General features: G+C 37.3%; 1 long non-coding RNA gene across 1 annotated transcript in view; it reads left to right on the plus strand.

Annotated features, from left to right (window-relative positions):
- The first annotated feature begins 7,920 nt into the window (after window positions 1-7,920).
- The window catches only part of LOC107836398 (uncharacterized), a 34,941-nt gene continuing 15,899 nt past the window's right edge, over window positions 7,921-26,962 (plus strand). Inside the window, exons 1-3 of the long non-coding RNA XR_001662283.1 lie at window positions 7,921-8,340; window positions 8,450-8,494; window positions 18,606-18,659. This is a non-coding gene — a long non-coding RNA (uncharacterized LOC107836398). The remainder of the gene's footprint in view (window positions 8,341-8,449; window positions 8,495-18,605; window positions 18,660-26,962) is intronic.

The raw sequence follows: 26,962 nt of genomic DNA on the forward strand, positions 1-26,962 counted from the left end.
GCGTGGAGCTATAGAGGGGGCTGGGGGGGCTGCCCCCCAAACCGGGCCGGATGGGGGCCCGGGCCTGGAAGTGCCAGGGAGGGAGGAATGGTTTCAAGTCATTGAAATATGTGATTATAGACAGAGAAAGTCCGCCCTCGCCTGTTGAGAAGGGTGTATTCAATGTTAAACACCCCCCCCCCCAACAGTTTCAGTTTCACTCCAGTAAGGGGCCCGGTGATTCCTTAGGTGCCCGGTGATTGGTTAGGGGCCCGGTAATTGGCCCCGCCCCCTGGCTCGACGCTGACTTGTTCCGCTAGTGCCACTGCATTAACATATTAGCAGAAGAATGCTCCAGGCACAAAACCACTAATCTAAAGCACTTCACCCCAAATCAAAGGAAGGATGATTGCTAATGATGCCATAAAGACACATAATTTGATTGTTTTTGATTAGCGCAGTGGAAAAGTTCTGTATTTTTTACCTTTTTTGGTGGAAACCAAAGGACCCAAAAACTTCAGGAAGCTTCTTGGTTTCACCTTCTTCTCCCAATTTTATAAAATCTTATATAAATACAAATTATTTACTCACAAGAATCTGAATGAGTATAAAACTCCACAAACCAGATTTAATTTGCAAATCATCCTTGTCGCCTTTATAATGACTCAGTGTGCCTGCGGCTGTTATCAGCCATGCTTGTGAATAAAGAAACGCAATCCAAGCTGATGTTTGTGTCAAAAGGAGTAGCGTTTGCATGTCATTATGATAACAGCGCTTGTGTTGAGGAGTTAAATTGTTTACAGGCTGAGACGTTGGTAAATGAAAGCGAGGTGTGATCGTACAACAATTTATTCAATAAAACAGACATCAGAAACTGATGGAAGGGGATATTTCAGGCGTTGAGCTGCAGCTGCAGAGATGATTTTTTTTCTAACCAGAACTGCCTCCATGTTAGCAGGTAAACGAGTTTTAGTAAGTATTAACTGAGATCAGTGGAGGTTATCTGATCACAGAGGGTCACATGGAACCAAGACTTGTCCCTATTTGTACCGGCCGCTGCAAATGAGGTTGAAAGCCGCTCCGTGTGTGTTTACCTGCGCTCTGTGCATGTGACTAAACACTCATGTAAGTATGTTTATCTATGCATAACTGCGTGTGTGTGCATGTGCGTCTCCAGGGGACTGTGGGGGTCGACAGATGCTCCTTCTCAGAGAACACAATGAATTACTTATAGGCCGTTAAGCCAAACACAGCCGCGCCGGCCGCTGGTTTACCCAGCACTGATAGGGCCATCTGCTGAGCTGACTCGGCCTTTCCTCGCTCACGTTACCGGACGCTCATCTGACCGCCGACTAATGACAGCAGGAAACCGTCTGCAGGGATTTGTGCATGCGGCGCATGCAGGAAATGATGAGTCGGCTGCAGGCTACGTGGGCTAACCAGGGTTAGGGTTACGATCAGGCTCGAGGGGATTTGAGGCCCAACCTGCCATGAGTTTGGGTTTAGAGGAGGAGAATGTCATAAATATCATTTTTAAAGGCGCGGTATTATGTACATTTTACTTTTTAAATCTTTACATTTAGTTATAATGTTATTTTCTGGAGTGTTTCCATGCATGTTGGATAAATCCTTAATCTCCATCTCCATGGATGGACCTAGCCCCGCCTTCAAGGTGCAGCTCCTCCCCTACTCAGCTCCTTCAGACTAGCTAGTAGCAATTAGCAAACACCTGGTGGATGCTGAGCTCATTATAGGAGCTACGTCTCAGTGAAACGCTGGTAAAAACGTTGTTTAAAGGTTAATAGAGGAGCCATGTTGAGATGACTTCCTGAAGGTGGAGCTTCAGAAAGAGCAGGAGCTTCTTAAAGAGACAGAAGATCAATTTCAAGGCATTAAATCAGAAAGTAAAATTTTGTTTTAAGTTGTATTTTATATAAATAGCATTTTTATAACAACTGAAGCTAACATAATTTCTTAGTTGTGCTATAAAACCCTTGGAAAACATACTGCTGCTCTATTAAAAACAAAAATCAACAAAAATGCGATTTTTTTTTCTTTTTTACGTTTTCAGCAATAAACTAACCATAGACTATTTTAATTAAACAAATAAATAAATAAATAAATTTTTTCTGTAGGAAAGAAATCATAGATCCAAAACAAATATTTTGTTTCCTTGAGAAAGCTGCAGTATGTAACTTTTATTTAAAAAAATATATTTTTTAGATATTTGTTAAAACTGTTACCATGTTGTGACAGTTTGGTATGAGACAGATAAAATGTGACAAAAACAGTTTCTGATCCAGTTGCTGACAGCTTTAGAGTCCGAAGAGATTAAAAAGTAAGAATAACTTGTCATGTCATTTTTAGCAGATATTGATCCCTGAAAAAAGAGAAAATAAATAAATGTCAAAAATGCACATTGTGTGTGAAATTAGTGATTTCTGAAAAGCTAAATCTGTGGTGAAGATGTTTAAAAGTCCTGAAATAATCCATCCTATTGCTGAAATAATCACTGCTGCAGAGAGATTGTGAACTCTCCCTTACCATTGCTAAGATAAACTTCAGTCTCAGAAGCAAAACAAACTAACAAAACTCATTTTGTGAAACACAGAAGTGGCACCATCATGCTCTGGGGATGAAAAACCTGTTAGACCCAGTTGAAACTAGGGTGGAGGTTTCCCTTCCAGCAGGACAACTACCCTAAATATACAACTGGAAATATAACAGATGGTTACGATTAGTTGGAATCATAGATTAGAACGGCCTAGTTAAAGTCCAGGCTGAGCTTGAGCTGTTTTACACAGATGAATCTGCAAAAGAATCAGTCAAACCCGTAAAGAACTACAGCTGCAGCTGAAACATAAATGGGCTCAACAAATTATTTTCTAAAGTGGGCAGAATGTAAATGCATGCCACACTTTTCAGTTTTCGTTGTAAAAAATACTGAAAACCTTGAACCTCTTATTTATCCACATCTACTTTGTTTTTCTAACATAAAATGTAATGTAAATGTAAAATTAAAAAATATTTTAATTTTTAACATGAATTTGCAAAAAATAATTACTTTAAAACCAAAATCAGAATTTAAACATAAATTGTTTTATTCATGGTGGATTTCCCAAAATTTCTCCCGTCTTTCTAATTTAGTTGCGTTTTTAAACTACAGAGGTTGGTAGAACCTTCCTGCGATCCTTTAAACCTATTTATAAACCTCCAAACTAAAAACAAGAAACAGTCACCCAGGCAAATAAAAACGTACAAGATCAGGTTCCAGTTTGTGAATATAGATTTAATTTTTCCATAAAGCTATTACAGGACGCAGGAGCTTCAGAGATAATCTGACCTGCAGCTCCGTAAACATGTTGCAAATGCAAATTTCTTCTCGTTCATGAGAGCAGCGGCCAGCTGTTTCTACCTCTGAAGGCACTGAATAACGGCTCTGATTGTATTTTTATCGGCTGCAACTCGCTGCAGGTCGTAGAAACTGGAAATAACAGCAGCAGGCCAAAAAAATAAAAGAAAAACTGACATCAAGCTAAAATATTTCACAGCCTTTCCTGTTATTTTATCCCACAAACTTCACACAATGTTTCAGTTCTTTATGGTGCTAAAGTTTGTTTTAACATCAGAGTTTAATAAGTAAATTATTAGTTGATGCACATTTTTATTGTTTATTATGTGGTATTAATTAGGGCTGCAACTAAATGATTACTCTAGTTATTAATTATTCTCATGATTAATTGATTAATCAGACAAAAAAAATTGCCGCAAATTGCAGATTTTTCATTTAAGAATTTTTCTAAATAATACTAGAAATTCATTAGTGAAAAATACAAATAAAAATTATTTCCTTAAACATTTTTCTGCCTAAAATGCAGTAACACAGTAAAATGCAGTAACACAGTATTACTTTAGTGAATGCTCAATCATTAGTATTCATGGATGTATTTGCAGCTAAAATCAATCCTTTTAACATAAATATGAGGTTTTGTTTTTATTTTACAGCACTTGAAGCTAAAACTGCAACTTGAGGAATTCTGTTTAGTGCAATTTAATCCAACTTTAGTTTGTTTGCCTAGTGAGTCTGGGTCGCTTGGGGAGACATGAATGTGCAAAAAAGTGAACTCTGGTGCGGTTCAAATGCAAATGTGAACGCCAAGCAGACCAGAGAGCGCTCCAAAAGCAGGAAGTTGACTAAAGCGTAGGGCATTATGGGTAAATACAACAACAAACACTAGCTAACCAGCGCTAACAGGAGAAATGGCTTCTTTCAAAAACAAAAGAGAAATCCTTCAACCTGACAGCACTCCATTTCTGTTTTCATTCTGACCATAAGGAAGTTGCGCTCAGTGACTTCTTCAGACGTTTTCGTGTCGTTTCCTTCAGTAGTTCTTGGTGCAGCGCCCCCACAGGCGAGGAGGGGAAGAGGTATTTCATAGGATTTGGTTTGTTTGACACAATGCAGTTTGACTGGAGAAACTAAAAATGTTGTCATTTTTGTGAAATACAGTAAATACAGACACACTTTGCAAAAAATTTCCTTCCAGAGTGGAACTTTTGAAGGATATATTTAAATTTATTAAAAATAAACAGATGCACAAATTCTGGATTGCACGCCTCTGGTTGTGAATTTCCTCCAGACTGAATTGTTGAGGATAAATCTGACACCAAATAATGAAGCTGCAAAATGGAAAATCATTTTAACATCATAATGTGTTTGTGAAGCGATCTAGTTTAGATAAATAAGAATAGTTTCAACAGCATGTGGGATTGCACTTCTGTTTAACTCTTTCTGCAGCGCTTCAGATGTAACAGGATACACAGAGAACACAGAGCTGCTGAATATAAAGTAGAATCTGGGAATATAAATATTTTTGCAGCATCATTGTTTATGTAAGTTAACTAACTCGTTCATTATTAACGCACGGCACAGCAGAGTTCATCTGGGTTTTATTTTTCTTCTCTCTTTTTTTAAGAAACCTGAAAGTCAGATGAAGATGTGCCAATCAGATATTTGAATCCAAAAAGCGTTTAATTATCTGGGTGTAGTGATGGACTCTGAGCTGAACCTTCAGAGCCACATAAAGACAGTTACAAAGTCGGCCTTCTGTCACCTGAAGAACATTTCCATTATCTTAGTCGTATTCATTACTGCAACAGCGTCTTCACAGGTCTGTCTGAAAAATCAGTCCTCCAGCTGCAGCTGATCCAGAACGCTGCTGCTGGAGTTCTGACTAAAACCAGGAGGATGGAGCACATCACCCGGTTCCACAGTCATTCCACTGAGAGAATGGACTTTAAACTACTGTCGTTAGTCTGTAAATCACTGAACGGCTTAAAGATCTGCTGCTGTTGTACCAACCTTCTAGAACCTCTCAGGTCTTCTGGTTCTGCTCTGCATCAGAACCAAACATGGAGAAGCAGCATTCAGCTTCTATGCACCACAAATCTGGAACAAACTTCCAGAAAACTAACAACACACAGCTGAAACACAGAGTTCATTAAATGTAGACTAGGATCTCGCCTGTTTGGCATTGCGTTTGAACTATAATAAATTGAACACTGACCAACATAGTTGATGCTTATTGATGATTTTCTGTTATTGGTTTTCACAATTGTTGACAATATTATGTGTTTATGATGTTTTTTTAATGTTTTCATTAAATGCCGTCTTGCTGACATTTGCTATACAAATAAATGTGGTTGATTTAATTTGTCAATTTTAATTAATATTTTCCCACAAAGTGTAGCAACTAAGGCTTTATCATTAGACGTTTTGTTTCTCTTGTCATTCCTCTAAAAGAACCTGCTCTTTTCCTGCTGGACGTGTCAGAACCAGCTGTAAACACGGCACGTCCGGCTCACAGGTAGCGAAACATCGCTGCTGTTTGCTGTCCTTTGTCACACTCCTGCGCTTTCCCATTAATGGGATCAAACTTGACCCGGGTTTATACATGGACAGGAGGCCAAAAAAGCCCCTGCACAAACATCTGTGAGTGTCTTTATGAGCGTGTCTGAAAAGCTGCACACATGGAAAAAAAAGGCCAGAAAACAACAACAACCGAGAAAAAAAATGAAAAAGAAAAAAGAAAAAGCACTCGACAACACAATGGAGTTTCCCCACAATGGGCCTCTGAGTCTGGGAAATTAGAAAGTACAATGATGCACACAATGGCCTAACAAATTGCTCATTTGTGTTTGAAAATGCATCTCCTTTTGAGCGCTTCTGTCAGAGGAGCCACACAGTGACAGATTATGTGTAGCTGTCATCTGCCGAGCGAGTTCGAGTTCAAACCAAACGTAACATCAGTTCTTTCTTTCTCTTTGCTTTGTTCAGATTTTCTTTTAGACATAGCGCTGCTTCAATCTGAAGAGCTGCAGTCAACAGGGTTACAACAGATTACACAGAAAAAAGTGTTTAAATCCAGCAGTTTAACATAGTCAGTTAAAGTAGCATAAATTATATATTTAAGATCAAAGCCAAAATCTGTTCCCAGATTTGGGCGATTCATTACTGGTAGAAATCATTTTGAAATTCAAACAGAGGAAGTCATCCGTTTTCTCCAGGCGTAAAAAAATAACTAGAAATAAAATACTTTATGATACAGGGCAGCTTTACAATATGATAAAAAAGAAAATCCAATACACTCATTAAAAATGGTATAGTGTGTCTCACCTACACACCAAATCAATAATAATTAGAATATCAACCCCAGAACAGAAGCAAAAAGCCGATGGCTGAAACATGCAGGAGATCCTCATCATCCGCAGTGAGTTCAGGCCCAACATGGGCTGAAGCGCCGCTCCGAAAGGAAGAAGCCGTTACTCTAAAACAAACGTTAAAAACCACAAAACATTAAAATTCACCTGGAGGTCAGATGGAGCTTAAATCAAATTGTTTGACTAAAATGACCACTGTTACATTTGAAGCAACGTCTGAAGATATCATCCAAAACTGAAGTTATTATCTTTGTACGCAACAATTAACAGTATAGAGTCAGCACACACTTCCAGGATTAAAAGACTAATGTTGCAAAAAGAAGAGAGTGTTTGTCTTTAGTCTCATTGATTACACTACAAATGCACAAAATCTTAACAAGTAATTCTGGTCAGTTTCTATTTTTTGGTTTTTCAGTGTAATCAATGCGACTAACGATAAACACATGGATGAGCTTCTCTAATACTGAGACATTATTAGTCCTTCGATCCTAAAGATGTTCTTCAGGTGACAGAAGGCCGTCTTTGTAACTGTCTTCATGCGTCTCTGAAGGGTCAGATCTGAGTCCACCAGAAAAAATGAGTGTTATGATTTTGTGTTTTTACAGTGCACTGTCACAGTGTCTTCACAGTTCTGCCTAAAAAGTTAATCTGCTGCTGTTGTATCAACCTTCCAGAACCTCTCAGGTCTTCCGGTTCTGCTCTGCATCAGAACCAGAACCAAACATGGAGAAGCAGCATTCAGCTTCTATGCACCACATATCTGGAACAAACTTCTAGAAAACTGCAAAACAGACGAAACACTGAGTTCCTTTAAATCAAGACTGTTTAGAGTTGCTTTTGATTCATAAAAACTGGAACACTGATCGGTATATTTGATGTGTATTGATCATGAAAAAACATTATTTTGTGTTTTTCAGTTGATTATTGATTATGTTTTTATGACGTAAAGCGTTTTGAACTGCCTCGTTTCTGAAATGCGCTATAGAAATAAACTTAACCCGTCTAGCCAGAAACTAATTTCAGATAGTTTCTGGAAGGTAAGTTTAGTGAAGCAGATGTTATGTTAAAACAGCTTTTAAAGTAAAAACCTCGCCCTATATCTCTTCTTCAAAGTTCAAAACTTCACCGTAGAAAACGTTATAAAAGTTAAAATATTGAACCAAAGTGAGGAAAACTCATCACACTGCTGCTGAATATGTCTGAATACGTCTGCAGTCCACCTGTGTCTGTTTTACCCATCTGCTGCTGATAACTCAGAGTCTGTTTTTGTTATTTCCACCTGGAGTCACCTCCAAATTCTGACCTGCTTCCGGTCTACAAAGAATAAATCACACAGAAAGCCGAGATTTATGAGAAATGGAAGAGAAAAACACTTTTTTTGTTCCAATTCCGAGGAGGCAATGTGGTTATTTTTCTTATATAGTTGAAGAAAAGCGGAGGAGGGGAAGGGTTGGTGGGTTGTTAGGTGAGAGAAGGGTGACGTCAGGTCCCATCACGCTGACAGACCTCCTATTGGTTCAGTGGAGGCTTTTAAAAGGTGCAGCCAGCAGCGCACCGGAGGCTTGATCTCTGCGCTCAGGACGCGCCGCGGCTCTCCGTGCGCTCCAACCCGGAACGGAGCTCCGGACCGACCGGAGCCAGGTGAGCTCGGGCGGAGACCCACGGAGGAGTGGGAGTGTTTGGAGATACAACAGCGTGACAAATCTGGTCCCATTACGATGTTCTTAACTGTTTTTTTCTTTTGGTTTAGATGTTGGTGAGGACGCGGCGCGGACCGGACTTTTCATATCAACAGGTAGGTTCATCTAAAGCTCCATTTTAAAGAAGCAAACTCTCACAAATCAAACTCCGAACATCTATTGAAAAAGAAAGTGAACCAGAAATTAGACAGAAAATTAACGCGTCGTTATGATTAAAATGACAACAGCTCCATGTTGACTGGAGCTCCTCCGCTGCTGCCTGGACTGAAGAGAGGCGCTATTAAAACAGAAGAAGTATGAAGCGATATCAGGAGAGGTGAAAATGGAGTATTAGTCTATTTAAAAAAAACTGAAATTTCACTTTTAGTAGATTAGTCTCTTTATTTTTATCCCTTGTGCTGTGTTGCGTTTTGGGAGATTTCAGCACCGGCGCGGGCGGACAGCTCCGCCCATCTGTCCCCGCGGCAGAGACTTCCGGTAGCGGGAGCGTTCATAACAATGGTGACAGCATGAAAGGCGCGAAGACGCATCACGCATTTTATTCATTTCTGTTCGCCTGTCTCCTTCTGGAAGCGGCGAAACGCGGGGCTGGAGCGCAGCCAGCGTGTCATATTTACATACCCTTCTTCCCCTCCTACTCTTCCTCAATGCATGCGCCCACATGCACGCGCACCAAATGGTGTAACACGGCGCGTACGAGCTGCAGCCATGAGAGAAATTCAGCGCTAACAGGTGTTCAAACAGGCCCGCTCGGTACATTCTTCCAATTATTGCAATTAGATGCTGCCTGGTTACCACTCCATAATGTGCAACTGCTGCTGTGGAGGAGTGAGTGTGTGTGTGTGTGTGTGTGTGTGTGTGTGTGTGTGTGTGTGTGTGTGTGTGTGTGTGTGTAAAGAGAAAAGGGAGGATGACACAGACAGAAATAGAGGGGGAAACAGCAGGAATGCGCATGAAAGAGTGGGTGCATTTGATGTCGCGATTGTTGCTCTCTGTGGAGGATGGGGAGGAAAAAGCGAAGCATTCTGAATTATATAGTAGTGAGTGAACGCCCTCTGCATGCATAACTAACCCTCTGCTTTCCCCCTAACCCTGAGTCATTATCAGCTTCACCAGACTGTCCACAAACTGGAGGCAACAGTTTGAGTTTTAATAAACACAAAAGGGAATAAAGAGCGGAGACTAGAGCAGAACAACAGGCTCCTTGGATGGAAAATGTTCTTTACTTTAACTGAAGGTTTTGCTGGGAAAGGTTATATTTTGTTATTGCATGTTTTTTCTTTGACGGAAGAGTAACGCAAGAGGAAATCCGTTCTGATTTATTTGTTTTAGTTTCCTGATCCACATGAATAATCAGCAGATCTGAACTGAATGCAGGTGAGGTCTCTTTATTCACGGAAAAAAAAAATCTACAGGAAAGATCGGAAACAACCGTAGTACTATTTGTACTTTTGGAAACCTTAGGATAATCTCTCAATTCTTTCATTTTATTTCAAAATTGCCATTTCTGCAGCATTTACTACTTTGACCAGTCTTTAAAAAGAGCTTACAGGGGCAATCGCCCAGGGCTACAAGTTCTCAGGGGGCAGAAATTTTATTTTTTATTTTGTACTAAGCATGTTTTACAAACTTAAGGGTTGATTTTGGCTGTGGTGGTGTGTTTTTTTTAAATTACACCCAAATATTTTAAAAGTATGACATTATAACAGGGCTGCAACTAACGATTCTTTTAGTAATTGATTATTTAATCAGATAAAAACATGTCCTAATTCAACCAGTTAGGTAATTGCTTATCTTATCTTTATTACAAATATCTAGTATCTTTACCAGATTGTGTAGACCTTTCTGTATCTGCTGGATTCTTTGACAGATTTCATCCAGTGAAATTCACAAAAGGCTGAAACAAACTTTCTTTAGTTGACGATTATTTCAGTAATCGATTCATCACGATTAATCTGGTGAATCGTTTCAGTCTTACACAGCAGCACATATTTTTGAGGCCAACATTTTATCGTTTATCATTTATCGTGATACATTTTCTCTAAGAATATTGATTTATTGTTGTCATGATAAATTGCAATTGATGTTTAAAAAAACAGAAACTGTCTGGATTCAGGATTGCTATTTTTTTTATTATTTTCTTTGTTAAATAAGAATACCAATAAGTACAATTTGAAAATGTGATTAAATGCAGTTAGTATATGGAGTTTAGTGGGGGAAAAAAACAGTAATTTGTCTTAAATAAGTGTAATATAAATGCTTTTCAAGAGCAGTATTTGTGTTTGTGGGGCTATGATTGTTCTGCCAATCACAGTCCAATAAAGAAATAAGTACACAAATCAGATCACGACTAGCAATGCAGGCTAATTTTTTGAGTTATTTCAGGAACTTTATCATAACTTTTATGTATTTCTTTGGCGGGGGCATAGAGCACCAAAACTGGCCCGGGGCCCTGGTTCTTCTAAATCCAGCCCTGCTAATTTCTGTTCACTTTTTTAGAAAGAAGAGTACAAATATATAAGATAATGACAAGTAATGCTGGCAAATGTTTCTATTTGTTTCATGAAGTTTATTATAGAATAATATATTTCTTTGTTTTTATGGAGGATCTGGGCACCAAAACTAGCTCCATATTTTTCTAAGTCTGGCCCTGCCAACTACCGAAAACTAGAAAAAACCTGATCTCAACATTCAACCAAACCAGTGGAAAAACTTTCTTTTATATGTTTGCATTTAAACTAAAGGAAACTGCAATCTAAACCCACCTTTTCGAAGTGAAGCTACATCCATTTGAGGCTAAACAGAGGAATGACAGAGGATGATCTGGGTGGTATTTCATCACGAGCGACGAGGGGACATCTTGATGTGATGAGTGATTGAGCTGTCATGCTGTAGAGCGAGCGGAGGGCAATCATAGCGGCCTTATCAGGCCGAGGAGCAGAAAGAAAGATAACAGGGCGCCATAAAGCGGGAGGCTATCGGCGCAGGTGAGAGTAAATGTGTGTCATATTAAGCAGGGAGATGTTTGTGGCAGCTGTCAGCCTTGTTTGAACAGCAATCACAATCAGCAGCCAGGCGTGTTTGTGACTCTCTCCGACCTGCACCTTCTGCTCCTCACTCCTTCCTCCTTCTGTTCGCCGCTAACCTCCTCCTCCTGCCTCCTGTTGCTTCCCCAGCTTCAAGTGACTGACATTGCATCAGTTCCACCGCCGTCTCGAGTCGACTTATTGCAGCTTCAGATCTCTTTCAGCCTGACTTCAAAACGCCTCCTTGTGAAAACAAGGTGCTCCCGTTTTCCTGCCCCGGCCTTGAAAAGCTTTTCTTTTCGATTCTACCCGAAAAGAAAGGAAGAAATAAGGAAAGAAAGAAACGAGCTGCAGGGCGAACTGCGATGGGATTGACTCGTATTTACTTCCATTTCACTGATTCCATGCGTGGAAATTGGGTAGTTTCAGCTGCAAAACAGAGGATACAAAAAGACATTTTTAAATTAAGTGCAGCAATTATGTAAAAGAAAACCAAAACGCTCTACAGTTAGGTCTGTCGCAATAATCAATAAATCAGTTAATCACACAGTAAATTAAAACAAAGTCAATAATCTCTATTTTCATGATTTATCGTTTTTCTACCAAAAACTGGATGACAAAAGTCTTTATTTCGGTGTTTTTGTCTTTACTAACAGTTTGACTTACAGAAACTTCATAATTCATTTTATTAGTTTAGTTTATTATTTTGGATATTTAAAATGTTTTCCAGTTCCAGTGTTAAATGCCAATTTAAAGTTATTGATTGTGTTATTAGTAAGCTATCACCATTCCATTACTTTGAAAATGGTCTCAAAACAACAATATTATCGTTTATCACGATAACTTTGGGACAATTTCTCATCCAACAAAATGTATCGCCATAACAGATTTTTTTTTCACAGTTTTTCAATTAATCACTCTTTCAAGTTTATTCGTATAGCAAAGGCTTTTTCAAAGTCGGGCCTCAGTTTGAGTGAAGATGAGAAAAAAAGCAAAATGTTTTTTTTTTCAATAAAATATAAGTTAAACTGAACTAAATGTCATTTTCTGATTGGATGCCAGTCAAATTCATCAAGATAGCGACTAATGGAAACATTTCTGACATATAAAAGACCAAAGAACTGGAAATAAAAAACAATTTGATGTCATTAATATAAAATATTTTCTTACCAAAAGAGGAGATTGTGAAGAAAAACGTATCTGGTAATAAAGTCATAGAGATGATGTTTGATGAAAAATTTTCAGCCACAGAACTCATGGCGATCTAAAATCAAACCGTATCAGGCATTATTGCTAAATAAATGTAATAATTATTGAATAGTGAATAAAAAACATTCTAAGTCAGTGTTTCTTTATATATTATTTTATATAAAACATTATTAAATGCAGTTACTGTATGCAGTTATTGATAAAAATCTGAATTGCTGTCTAAGTCAAAGTACATGAAAAATAAGTATAAATAGTTCTTAAAATCCGTTGATTAATTACAGATGGATGTTTGAAAGCCTTTATTTCTGTTAATTAAGCTTACAGTTTATGAGAACATGACATTTAAAATTATTCAGATCAATAACAAAACTAGTTATAAAAACAGAAATGTAAGCTTACTGAAAAAACGTTTCATACTTGCTTAAAGGTTGTTAAATTAAAAAACTAATTTTAATCTGACACATAAAAGACTTGAGCATTCTAATTAAACTCAAAAAAGTGGAAACAAAAGTGGACAACATTTTTGTGGTTTCTAAATAAATATAGCATTTTTGAATCTGCAGCTTTTTACATTATTTCACTTCTTTTTCAATTTGGATATTGAAAAGCAAATTTATTTCAGGAACTTTATTACAAAGTGAATCACATAGATTAATTATGCACAGGTGGATGTCTGAAAGTCTTTATTTCTGTTAATTACGATGATTTCTGTTTATAGTCAAATTAGATTAACAAAACTATAATTTATAACAGAAATGTGTGAGCTTAAAAGTATGTTGAATACCTGCTTAAAGGCTGTTATTTAAAAAAAATACTTCTGATTTATGGAACATGACTTTAAAATTTGAGTTAGAAAATAACTAATACAAAAGTGTAATAAGTTTTTATGGTTCCTGCATCAATATTTTGTGAAACAAATATTTAAATCTTTACAGGATTTTACTTCCTTTTAGTACGTTCGTAATCGAAATCACACAACTACCCACTCACATTTAGGTGTCACTTAAATGTTTCTAAAAAATCTGTGGCTTTAAAAGATAGAAGTCTAACTAAGTTAGACTTCTTTTTTGATGCATGAGACCATAAAAACCCCAAAACACCCACGAGCTGCATGTATCTTTTGCACCTGGCTCAGTTCGTACTATGTGCATCTTCGTTTAGCCGCAGCTTTTCCCCTCCCCTTGTCTACTTAGGGAGAAAGCTAAATCCATTGTTTGATGTGGCCTTTTCATTTGCTCCAGGGAAGCACAGGAACAGACGAAAGAAAGCAGAGGATACGAGACAAAAAGAAATCATCAGGCTTGATGGAAAAAGCAACGGGTCTTAAAGAAACAAGCCTATCTGATTTTTTCAAAGCGGCTTAAACACAATCTAAAAAAAAAAAAATGTTAAGAATTTTGCCTTTAAGAAGATTTTTTTTTGCTCTGAAGTCTGTTAAATTCGTTTTATTTTTGTGTTTCTGATTTCATTAAATCATTTCTAAATTAAACAAAACAACAAAGCAAATCAAAATCTAAATGACAGGTAATGGAAAAAAATGTTTCCAGGGACAGATAGATAATAAATAATTAGTCAGGTGTAAAGCATCGAATGTAACAGATTTCAATACTTATTTAATCTGTGAAGGCGGTTACGTCACATTTATATTTGTAACTGTTCCTGGGAAATAAACATGGGGTTACATCAAGAAAGTAACGTTGCAATAAATCAATTAATCACATAATAAGTTACAACAAGCTCAATAATTTCTATTTGCATAATTTATTGTTTTTCTGTTTTCCATTTTCTTTCTACCAAAACTGGTCTTCAGTTTGGTGTTTTGGACATTTTTGTTTACAGAGACTTCCTAATTAATTTTATTTGATGTTTCTGTTGTCTTATTTATTTTGGATATTTAAAATATCTTCCAGTTCCAGCATGAAATGTTCAGTAGAATTTAAAGTTGATTTTTGAGAATGTGCTCTTGCATTATGCCATTACCATTACAGTATTTAAAAGTCGTCTCAAAACAACATTATTGTTTATCGCAATAACTTCTGGGACTATTTATCATGACATGCCTACTTGTAACTAATACATAAAAAAAAAACTTTGTCCATTTTCACTTCAAAATATATTTTTAAACCTAATATATCTGACTCAACCTTCTAAGGCAAAGCAATAATTATGTTCATTCTTTTAGGCTGCATAGAGAAAGAGATGTACCGATTGAAAAGGAAGACTTTTTTTTGTCTTAACCAAAAATAAACCAGAAAACTGTGAAAAATATACTGTCTGTAGACAAACCCAACAAATGCGAAACACAAATGCAAGAGTGATTGCTATTTTATAAAGTATACTCATCACAAAGATGGTGTAAAGGAACTGTACAAAAACTTTAATGACTTTGAAAACTACATTTGATGAAGAAGCCAAAGATAAAGTGGTTGGACTCCACAATTAAACAACTAGCTCTACCGTATAACTATAAGTAAATCATTTTGAACAGTGGCGGAAAAGGAAGTAGACAGACATAGACTTCTGTTAGCCAATAGCGTGCTGCTAGCTTGATAGACACATTCACAATATAAGTTTGTCTTTTAGACAGATGTTAAAATCTCTTAAATATTTTAAAAACTGAATTTTATTTAACATTATATCTCATATTGATGTGTACTTCCAAATATTCATGAGAATAGTGAAATAAAACACCTGCTATTAGCTGTTAGCATGTTAGCCCATAGGCTAAATGCTAGCTTGTGGAAGAAAACTTCTGACTGCATATTTAAGTCACATAATTTTAATTTAACACAAAAAAATTTAACTATATATTTTAAGCTGTACAGTCTTGTTTTTTGTCAGTGTCTCTGTGATAACTGGTGTTGTTAAGCTGTATTAATGTCATTATAATTAGCATTTTAGTATGTTTGAATATTGTTCGTACTTTGATTATGAAGGTCAAATCTTCCTTGTAACTTTGTTAAACCAACATTTTAGTCCATTTTTGGTGTCCATCTGTTTAGTATTTTTCATTGTAACTGGACATTAGAAAGTTTGTTGGGAGGAAAACAAAAAGTTTGTTAGTTTAGGATCATATTCACAGATTTACAAAGAATCTTAGCATTTTCTCATGGTATAAGAAGACTGTACTGTAAATACCCCTGAAACTAGGCAATTCTCATGTTGTACTAAATGGTTTGCTTTATTTATTTGTAGTAATTTATTACACACGATTTCCATTGATTGTGGTCCTGATCCTGTTCTGAACCAACAGTTTCAACCATGTTGACCAAACCAACATGAGAAACATTTTTCTTTTTCTTTGCTGAAAAACAAAAATTGAAACTCTGAAATATAGTTTGAAGTGTGTGATTAAAGTGAAGTAGCGTATTGGGTTAGTAGTTCTACAGTAGCTTAAATGTAGAGATAATTTATCAAATTTATCTCAGAATATTGACAGAATATTTCTTAAATTTGTAGATAAAGTCAAGCTAAACTGCGCCAACCAACTTCAATCTCTGATGTACAACTTTAGCAAATCAAGGGAATCAACAGCAATTTTTTATTCAGCAACTTTATTTTTGTTCCTCACATATATACTGTACAGAATTGCTGGAAAAATTCAGCACCAACATATTCAAAACGCAGTTAATTATACCTGAAAATTAGGAAAACTCTGGCACTACTTTGAAGTTACATCATTAAAATAAAGACTCCAAAACTTCAAAATTCATAATCATCTGGCTCCCATTAAAAGTGTTTTTCAGATTATCTTGTCACACTTGGTGAAATGACCTTTTCTTGAAGAAAGGCCAATTACTTCTGCATCTTCTTTTCTGCTGTCTGTTGTTCATTAATTACAACATGTGGAATTCAATCAGAAAATTAAGCAGATATGTGCAGTAAGCAACTTCGTTGGTTTCTCACAATCGTGATGCACAAGTCAAATCCACACTATGGAGCAGTTTTATTTAAATCCTATGCGTCAAAACAGTTTCAGGTATATACCTTTCAATGAATACACTAATTAAATCCAAGACTGACAGATGGTCCAACGTCCCACTTGTGACGAGTGGAAAAGAAACAGCAGGACAGCGGCGAACGGTGCAAAAATGAGACTGGAGAAACTAAATAGATTAACGAGCTGAAGTCTGTTTGCACTTTATCTCGTTTGAGCGACTGCCTGATGAGCTCAAACTGTGCGTGACCGATTTCTGCTCGTTCGGATCGACCCGGATGGCTCTCTCGTGACCCCCTTCCCCTCGTCTGGTCTTCCACATGATCCCTTTATTTGTCAACCGCTGGTGCTGTTGCTTTCCGTTTTAGTCCGGCACTGAGAAAAATGCGATGCAAATGCTGCGCAGCTCCTCATTACATGCAGGTTGTGAGTCATGATAAGACGCGTCTGTGTGTTCGTAGACAAAGTGTAACATCTGTATTGTCAGGCTGCCTCCTCTGCACAGCGATAAGAAAGGATTTATTTCAATGGCCCTCACAAAAGACTGTCAACATTAAGAAAACATGGAAATAAAGGATTAACTTTATAGTTAACTAAAACTAACAGGCCGAAGCGTCACTATCCACAATAACTCTGAAGACACTTGGATGATACGAGTTACAATTACATTTAATTTTACTGTGGAATAAATATTTTTTAATATTAAAATGAGTCCTTAGCTTTATTATGTAAAAATTGGCCCACTTTTTTTAAAACTTGAAACAAGAAATGTTTTCCAAACTTGGAGAAATGCAGACACCAAAGCCCATACTCCTCAAAGATAATTAAAAACAAGCCCAGACTAAAAATTCATTCTCATTTTTAATGTTTGGATGTTGGTCTCTGAACTGTAAAATGATAACTGTAATTTTTCTAAAATATCTTAACAGATTTTAATGTTTTTTCATGAAATTCAGTGATTAAATTTATGACAAGTGAATGTGAAACTTTACCAGTCCTTAAAAAGAGTCTGCTGTTTTCCTGATGGACATTCCAGAACCAGCAGTAAATCAGGGCTATTACAGTTAACTATGACTAATGGAAAAACAAAACCTAACTGCAATAAATAAAGTCGGTAACTAATGGGAGAAAACTATGAAGAACTAGAACTATATTTTGTGTTATTATTGTTATAATATCTTTTGTTTCTGTGTTTATGAATATATTTCCTTTTCGAACTGATGCAAAATAACTTTTTTCCCCATACAAGCAGTTTACATCAGTTGTCAGCAAATTTATGCTCGTTTGCAAAATGGCGACAGTAAAAGTTTGGAGAAAACAATAATTTAACAATAATTGAATATATGTTTTGAAAATGGCGCCTTCTGTTGAGTATTCATTACCCAATCGATGTATAGACGATAGAACTAGCTGAATTAGACAAAAAGTAAAAATGAAATAAAACTGAACTATAATGAAAAACCATTATATGCTTGGCTTAACACATTGACGGTTCCTAAATAATAGTTTAAAACCAGAATTACCCAACTGATTTAAGAGAGGAAACTAATAACACACATTGCTAAATGTAATAGTTTCCCAGAATAACCAGGCTAGCAAAAAAATAATTAACTTCATCCATCAAGAGACTACAAAAGCCATTTATTTATGATTTAATTTGTGCAGGGAGGCCTGTATGCTGCATCTCTATGCATGAAATTAACCCAACACCAACAACAGACATCATTTCCATTTCAATGCTTGAAACCTGTGCAGCGCACCTGAAGCACAAACGCAGAACTTTGAGAGAAGAACGCCACTTTACAGTACTGGGTGTCTTAATTGGTTACCATTCAATTTTAAAAGAGTTTAAAAGAGAAAGCTCACAGAGCAGCACGCGTCGTTGTTCGTGTTTGATCGCATTTCAATGCTCACATTTCTATCCCGCCTTTCAGGCTATAGAAAATGTAACAGCTCCCACGATTATGTATTTTCTCGTTCATCTATTTTTGTGTGAATGACTGCTGCGGTTTAACTATTCGTTTTCTCTACAAGGTTGACACGCGAGAGAGAGAGGGGGGAAAGCGTTTCCTCGTCCACCTGCACGCTGTGAGTAACTGTTAGCATGTAGGCCATCTGCCGCCTTGTCGTGTTTTTTTTTTGTTGTTTTTTTTTAATTCTCCACACATTGCATTGTGAAGTGCTAGAAGTCAGCCTACGTGTGTTTATTTCTTTCCGAATGTGAGACCTTCCTTTGCAAGTTTCCTCAAGTGTGGAGTCTGTTACGAGTCTGCATGCAGGTGTGAAACCTGCATGCCCCGACTGCTTCATTAGACGTACCACTTCGGCTGGTTTGTGTGATTTTCCTCCTTTTTTTTGTTTGCTGTCTCTAAAGTGAGAGAGTGTGTGTGTGTGTGTGTGTGTGTGTGTGTGTGTGTGACAAACTCCTTCAAGCATGATGTATGTGTCTTCATGAGTTTCTACGTCTGCCTGTATACGTGTGTTTATAATCCAAGGCCATTCAATAGCGCCACATGGATCCATCCCATATCCTGGTCGCCATGGTAACCGAGGCCACTTATCACAGAGGGTCCAGGCAGATCAAACAGGTGTGCATCTCTGCTCGACAACTGTTGCTAGGAACCTTTGTTGCGCAAAACGCACAGGTGCTTGTCGCCACCGGTGGAAACCAGCAGGAGCGCAAAAACATTGTCTTGATGTCCCAGTCTGAACTGGTGTGTGTGCGTGAGTGTGTGTGTGTACACAAAGTCTTTGTTCGAAACAGTTTGGCTTCTTCCGAGAGGATTTTTTTTCTTCATATCATGTCACTCTGTGGGTCATCAAGTTATCATCTAGGTTAAAGGCCAAATATGAGCAAGGTTGAAGTTAAAATGTTAAGACGTTCTCCACTTTTGCTCCTTTAAACTAAACTCTGAAAATGTGATTTTAAAAATCCACAAAGGCAGTACAGCTTTCATTAAAAGTGAAAGGATTTTAAAAGAGCCATATAGGAGCATGTGAATCAAACTTTGTGGTTTGTTCACATCTGTGATCGTTTGTACCTCCAGCCAGATGGTTTGTGATTTTTAGGGCGTTTTCACATCTGATAATCCAGTAAACTTGGTTCAACTGGGGAACAAAGTTGCAAACATTTGTTGATGTTGCAATTTTGCTTCATTTGTTAAATTTCCAGATTTTGTAGTTCTCTTTCACACTGCGTTTGAAAATCCTGTTCCTCCCCTCACCTGCGGTGGCGCTGCACCAAGAACCACTGAAGGAAACAACATGAAAAACTCAGAAGAAGGCACTATGCACAACTTCCTTCTTTACAAAATGTAGACAAAAATGGAGTGGCATCAGATTTTAGTGGTTGTAGTATTTCTCTTTTGTTGTTGGTAAAAGACCACATCATTATTCCCACTAGCGCTAGATACACACGTCTGTTTTCGTTGCATTTACCCAGAATCCTCTGCGATGTAGTCTGCTTCCTACTTTTGGTCTGCTTGCGTTCACATATTCATTCAAACTGCACCAGAGTTCACTTCAGCCGAATTAAAATGTAGGTTTGTGTGCAGACGAGTTCTCATTTTTTGTCTGCATCAGAGTTCGATTACATATTCACACTTTGCCAAAAAGCTGGACTTTCTAGGCAAACAAATTAATGTTCAATTAAAGCAGACTAAACCGGGCTGATGTGAACGCACCATGAAATCCTTAAATCCTGTTTTGTGAAGTTGGATCCAAGGAAAGTTAATTTCTGGACCTTCAAACCCATACCTTTCAGGAACATGAAAGAAGATGTCATAACTTTGAAAATACACCAAATGTCAAATGTGTACTTCAAGGTTTTATATCGTTTTAACTTTTGATTGCATTTATTTAAAACAAAATACGAAAAACAAACAAAAGTATTTTCAGGACAAGCATAGAAAATAGGGAAAGCTGCATCATATTTCTTGGTTAAAAATATTGTATTGCCTGTTTTATAATCTGAAATACTCAAACTGAATGTGTAATTTTGTTAAAAAAAACAATCAGAGAAAAATTGTGAATGCAGAAAAGCCAAAGTAATTTATGTGACTGGTGTGTTAGCTAATACAATTTTTGCTGCTTTTTGCCTCTGATTTAGTTTTTTTATTTTTCTTATTCTACACAGAATACCAGCCAAATGCAAACTTCTACTCATCTGTTTCAGAACAAAAAACAACTGATTTCAATCATGTTATGTACACAAGCAAAATATCTTCTAGTTTTCAATTATTGTTTCTAATGGGAATACCCAACTGCATAAACACAAATACAAACCAACAGGGCAGTGCACAATTAAATTTAGTTAAGATCTTTTCTTTCCATGTTTTTATATCTCACAGAGATCATTTCAAATTCTATGTGTGGATCAAAATTGCAAACTGTGGAAAATGTATGTGTGCAGTTTCAGTTTTTAAATGCAAGGTTACAGTAGGACATGTTCAACAGAAAGAAATGGGAAAGAATGGTTCAAAGCAGCAGAAGGAAATTACAGGAAAAGGATTGAGAGGAAACGCTGGAGGCTTGGTCAGAGGAACCGTGTTAAATCCAGCGACGGTTCCCGCCAAGCGCACCACTTTCCCCTTCCTCCCTCCTTTTACTCACCTTCCCTTTGTTCGCAACAACCTTTCGCCTCCTTTTCTCAACAGAACTGAGCGACATGGCTTAAAAATAAAATCTCTCATTTTTTCATATCAGATCTGATTTCCGGTTTTAAACAATTTTGTATCTCGTTTTCGTTTCTAAAAAAATGAAGTAAGAACTGGCAGAAAACATTTTTAAAAAGTGGCTTTTAATTCATCCATCCCCTCTGTGAGTTGGACAATGGAGTGGGAGGGCCAGCTACAAGAATATTAGTCACAAGAATACAGTGCTAGTAATAGCACAATAATATCCTAAAATTACAAGGAAGTTGCTTTAATGAGAAAAATCTTGGATAAAGTTGTAAAGGCCTGACGTGAGCAGCTCAGCAAGTCGTCTGCTCAATTGTTTCAAAGTCCTTCTACTGGTTTGATTCTGATAAAGATGAAGTATTTCCTTAAAACCAATACCAAAGTAAAATAAGCTCCTCAATATTCCTCAATTTAATTTTTTTAGTTTTTGTGCAGGCGTTAGCAAAAGATTACGACTTCATCCTGCTAATATTCTGACATTATTCTCATGTTGACTCTGTCATATGACTTTATTCTCCTAATACTATGACTTTATTTTGGTAATATTGTGACTTAATTCTTCTAATTAAAAATACTGTAACGTCGTCCTAATAGTCTGTCGTAGATCTGACCTGAATTCAAAGTCCAGTAAAACAACATGGCTGTTCTTGGCGCTTTCTAATCTATAGAAACCTACGGAGTGCATTGGTGGGAAAAAAAATCCATATTTTCAAAATGTAAGGTTGAATTCAAACCAACCTTGTTCAGTTTCCTTTAATCCAACTCCAGTCCGTTTACCTAGAAAATCCGGTTCGTATGAGTTGGTGTAAATGCACATTCGGACCAAAATATGAACTCTAGTCTGCCTACAAACCTACGTCTCAGTTTGGTTGAATTGTACTCTGGTGCATATGTGAGCGCCAAGCAGACCGCGGACTGCTCCAGAAGCAGGAAACGGACTATAGCACAGGGAATTCTGGGTAAATACAGCTAAAACAAACATGCGAGTTTAGTGCTAGTGGGAGAAATGGCTCATGGTTTTTAGCTGAAGACAAGAGAGAAATCCTAGAACCACTAAAATCTTTGTTTGCATTTCATGAAGAAGGAAGTTGTGCTCAGAGTCTTCAGAGGTTTTTATGTTGGTTCTTGGTGCAGCGCCCCCAAAGGCGTGGAGGGGAACAGGTTTTTAAATCGTTTTGGATTGTCCGACAGTGCAGTGTGAAAGCGAATCAGCTGAAAATGTAACAAATGTTGCAATTTTGGTCCCCAAATTAACTGAGTCTAAATCTACAAAAAACGACAATTTAATTAATAGATAAAATCAATTTGTTGCAGAGTCCTACCTCATCCCTCCATCCTCCAGTTTCCACTTTAACTAGGCATCCTCAGAAGGCACCATGCTGTTGGCGCAACCTCCCCCACTATCTAATAAACCTGAAAGGACAAACATAAGCCCCCCCAAAAAATTACCTCTCCTTTGGTATTAATACACAGCTCATGCGTTATGAGTAAAGCTACGTCTGACATTAAAACATATCTCCTCAGCATTCTCACATTTTCCTGTTTGGTTCTCCCCTGGCTTGCTTTCCACGTGGCTTCCTCTGATGATATTTACGAGAAAATTAATATTGACAGGAAGCACTTGGGCTTGCTCAGTGAGCTGTCCACTTTACAAGTATCCACACAAATCCATATTGACAAGCCAGTTGCAGTCTGAGCTGCCCTCCACCTGTTTGTGAGTTTATTTCTGTGTAAACAATTACTGCAAGCTGACAGGAAACCAAACTAGCCTCAGGTGGATTTACACCTGCAGCTGATCTGATTTTTGCTTCATCTAATTAAGATATTCAGTTGGCGCCAGAGGCGTAAAGTTGAATGCAATTTTTAAATAAAAGATCTTTACCCTGCGCTGCTTTTTCCCCTATTTGTTTTTCACCCTCCCCATATGCTCATTTCAGCTTTAATCCCAGCATAACACCTTTCGTTCCTCTCGCTCCTTTCTCTCCTCACCTCTCCTCTTCCTCCTACCTGCATCTCTCCTCTGTGTTTTTTTCCACTCGCGGTCCTTTCCGTAACCCAATAACCTCGACTCTTGAGCGCGCCCCTCACCTCTCCGCGCTGCTCTTCCTGCCCACCGCCTCCTTGTCTCTGGCCGTTTGTTCCCCTGCGGCGAGCCCTCAGCTCAGGCTGCCATGTGCAGGATGCTCCCTCGGTGAGAGGTCAGTGGTCTGGCTGTTTTTCTCTGTTCTTCCCCTTAGCAATTCCCGCGCCATGACTGGAGATCACAGTTTTTCAGTCCCTCTTTCTGCAGCCTGCCAAAGGATTAAATATTATCATGTTCAGGATTTTAATAAAAGCATTTAAACTTGAATTACTTCTTTATATTTTCTTATTTTATTTGATACTTGACATGATTTTGAAATGACAGGTTGTTGCCATTATTCAAAATTAACTGCACTACTGTCAAAAGTTAGTTTACTATCTATTTCTGAAATAAACTTAACGTGATATGACTGTATTTTTGTCACTTTCGAGTTTCAACAGTAAAGCTAATTAAGCTATCAAAAAACAACTACTACATATTTTTTGGTAATTACTATTTCTAAACTTAAAATGTCATCCAATATAAAATAGAGCTGAAAAATCTTCACATCCCATACTAGTATTGCTGCTTTGGCCAATAACAGATATTAACCATTAGTATTTGTATTATTTATATGCATATATAACATGTTTATAGACATGTTGCATGTTATGGTTTACAGCTGGAAATATTAAAAATGTGCACAACGTGGAGGGCAAAGGGCAGATTCTTTTACTTGCCATCTGTAGCTGCGCTGCTTTGGTTGAACACAAAATGAAATCTAGAGATGTAGGTTTTATTAATTTAGTGCAACAAATGGAAAAATAACACAGAAAACCTATTGAAGAACAACTCAAAGCCACTCATTTTGATTTTGTCTTGCTCTTTGTCTCGGCTATTCTGCTACACACAGACCCGTTGCTATAGCGACTGGTTTAACAACAGCGGCTATGCTAACATTCAGTCCGTTACAGTACTATGTTTTCAGGCTCACTGTTTATTTTGCGATTATTAATAAACGATTGTTTGAACACAGCAGGGTTTGACCAGCTGCACTACTGATGATCTGTCATTGTTGGCGAGTTATTTTTTTAACTGAACCGAAACACAAATTTCCACAGCACATCTACATGTTAAGGTTCTCATAGTCAAGCTAGCATAACAGTCCTATTTTTTTCCAATTAAAACTTTTTGCTAACATGTGAAATGTGATACCCTTGGATCTTATGTAATTGCCGTAGTGTTGACAATTGGTTGCAAAACTCCCTGTGCCTTTTTCTTTTATCTAATCACGCATACATAAGCGTGTTGACAACTTGCCAGCTAAAACCAATGGTGGCCACTGTTGGTGAGCAGTATTTTTTGCCTTCCAGCAGGAATCTGTGGGCGTGATCTTACATGCATGATGTCATGTTACAACCTTTCATAGTGGCAGTGTTAGTTACTTATTTTTAGTTTATTGTTTACTTGATTGGGACAGACAGAAATCAATCAAATGCCTGCATCACAGTGAATAAGTGTCAAATTTTAAATGTTTGCATCTCCAATGTAGTCTACAGTTGTCTGGTTTATTTAGTTTGGTTCTAGAAATGTTGGAATATGTTATCTAAAAGTACTCTTATGATTTTTTATACATTGTCCTATAGCAAGCCAACAAAGGATGATTATTACTTTTTTCATGATTTTATGCAGTGGCTACAGTGGTCCATAACACCAATTTTAAAAGCTTTCAACTAAGATCACTATTAGTGCATTGATTTAATTCTTTTTACTTGATTTTAAATCTAACTTGGTTCTATTTTTAAGTTGGCTACAATCTGATTTGACAAATATTGGATTTTCTTTTTCCTGCGCAAAAAATAAGTGCTTATGTGGTTTTATATAAAAATTGAATACCCATTATGTTGTAAAAAGTAACTATACTGGAGCTGCTAAATACTTTAAAAATACAATCATAACTTCTGCATTGAGAGGAAATGTATTATTCAGGTCAAGGTAATTGTAAACCAATTTCCATTAGCTGTTTTAATTTTTAAATAGTGACGTGCAAAGAAAAACGATAATTATGGCAGAATCTATTAATTTGCCCCTCGTTTGTTTAAATCTACTTAAGCAAAATTAATTTCCAATGAAAATCATTTTCAGAATTGCAAATCATAATGTATGCTGGTGGCCAGAGGACGGAGAAATCTGTTCTGTCGCAGGGCGAATAATGAAAACGTGTCATCTTGGACGAGGACGGCGGACCAACGCCTGTCTTCGGTGAATTCCATTTTCTAATTCTCTGACAGACGCAGAGGGGGAGCTGAGCACATGTACCTCCCCCTCACATACACCAATTACTGCAATGAGCAAATGAAAGGCTGTGTCCCATCAGGGCCGCCGTAGGGGGTAGAAGAAGAAGGAGGGGGAGTTATACATAATTGCCCCCCCACACACACATGCATTATCAACAATCATCATCTGCTGCCTGCCTCGTTGATAATCCCACAGTTGTCTGTTCAGCCTTGTAGCAGATTGGCTCGCCCCGCTCACAGTCGCACTCCTTGTTTTTTAAAAAAAATATTTTTCTGTCTCTGTGTCTTGTCTGCATTGCTCCATCATGCCATTTTATTTTTCCCTCCTTCTCCTCCTCCTCCTTATCAACTGTCTGCGTCGCTTTGTGACTTTTCTGCCGTTCGTGCTCTAACAGCAATCAAAATACTGTTTGTAAAGAGAGTCTGTTGTGTCAAATAGGGGCTATTTGCAGCTTCGCTGGAGTGCAGATTAAAGAGAGCAACTGAAAAGGCTCTTAATAACTGTTGCTGAATGTTTCGGGTTAAGATTTTTATCCAAATTCTGTTACTGGAGGTGGGCAAATTGATCCAAAATATTACTAATATTGATACAAAGTCAGTATCAGTATCGAATCAACACCAAATTGGTCAGATTGAGACTTTAGTTTAAGATTCCCGATACCAGATACCAATACTCATACTTTTCGATATGTCATCAAACTTGTGACCTTTTTAGGTGTATTTTTGTTTTTTCCTAAGAATTAGTCTGTTCAAACCTAGGACATAATTATAGCAAAGTACTTTAGTAAGATATTAACATGATTAGTGTACATTTGATAGTTTAATCAATCCCAAATTCTAGTGTGGTAGGATCGATACTGTAGTTTAAGATTCCCTATTGAGATTGTTTTATTTTTGGACTGTAAATTCTCGTATACAGGTCTGCGATACTGCATAGTTTGTTGTTGATCCAGTACCAAGTAAATACAGGTCCGTATCACCGACAGCAAAACTTTTAAGTTTGATATGTCACCAAACGTCTGACCTGCTGTGGCGTCGTTCTTCCTTTGATTTAGTTTGTTCAGTTCTACTTTACAGCTGTGATACTTTAGTTTCAGATTCCCTCTTGAAATTTAGTTTTATTTTTATATTGCAGTGTTTCACGGAGGTGTGCAACATTTTGGTACCAATCTGAAACCAACACTGTTACAGATACTTTATATGCAAGTTTGTGGTTTTTCCTTTGAAATAGTTTATTCAAACAGAATTTGGACAAGGTTTATAGTTATCTATGAAATACTTTAATTTGTGTATTTTTTCTAAATACAAAGAAAATCATTTGAGAGCAAACTGAAGCAAAATTAATATTGAAAA

This window comes from Poecilia formosa, unplaced genomic scaffold (assembly GCF_000485575.1).
Source record: "Poecilia formosa unplaced genomic scaffold, Poecilia_formosa-5.1.2 Scaffold55, whole genome shotgun sequence".
NCBI classification, from domain to species: Eukaryota; Metazoa; Chordata; class Actinopteri; order Cyprinodontiformes; family Poeciliidae; genus Poecilia; species Poecilia formosa.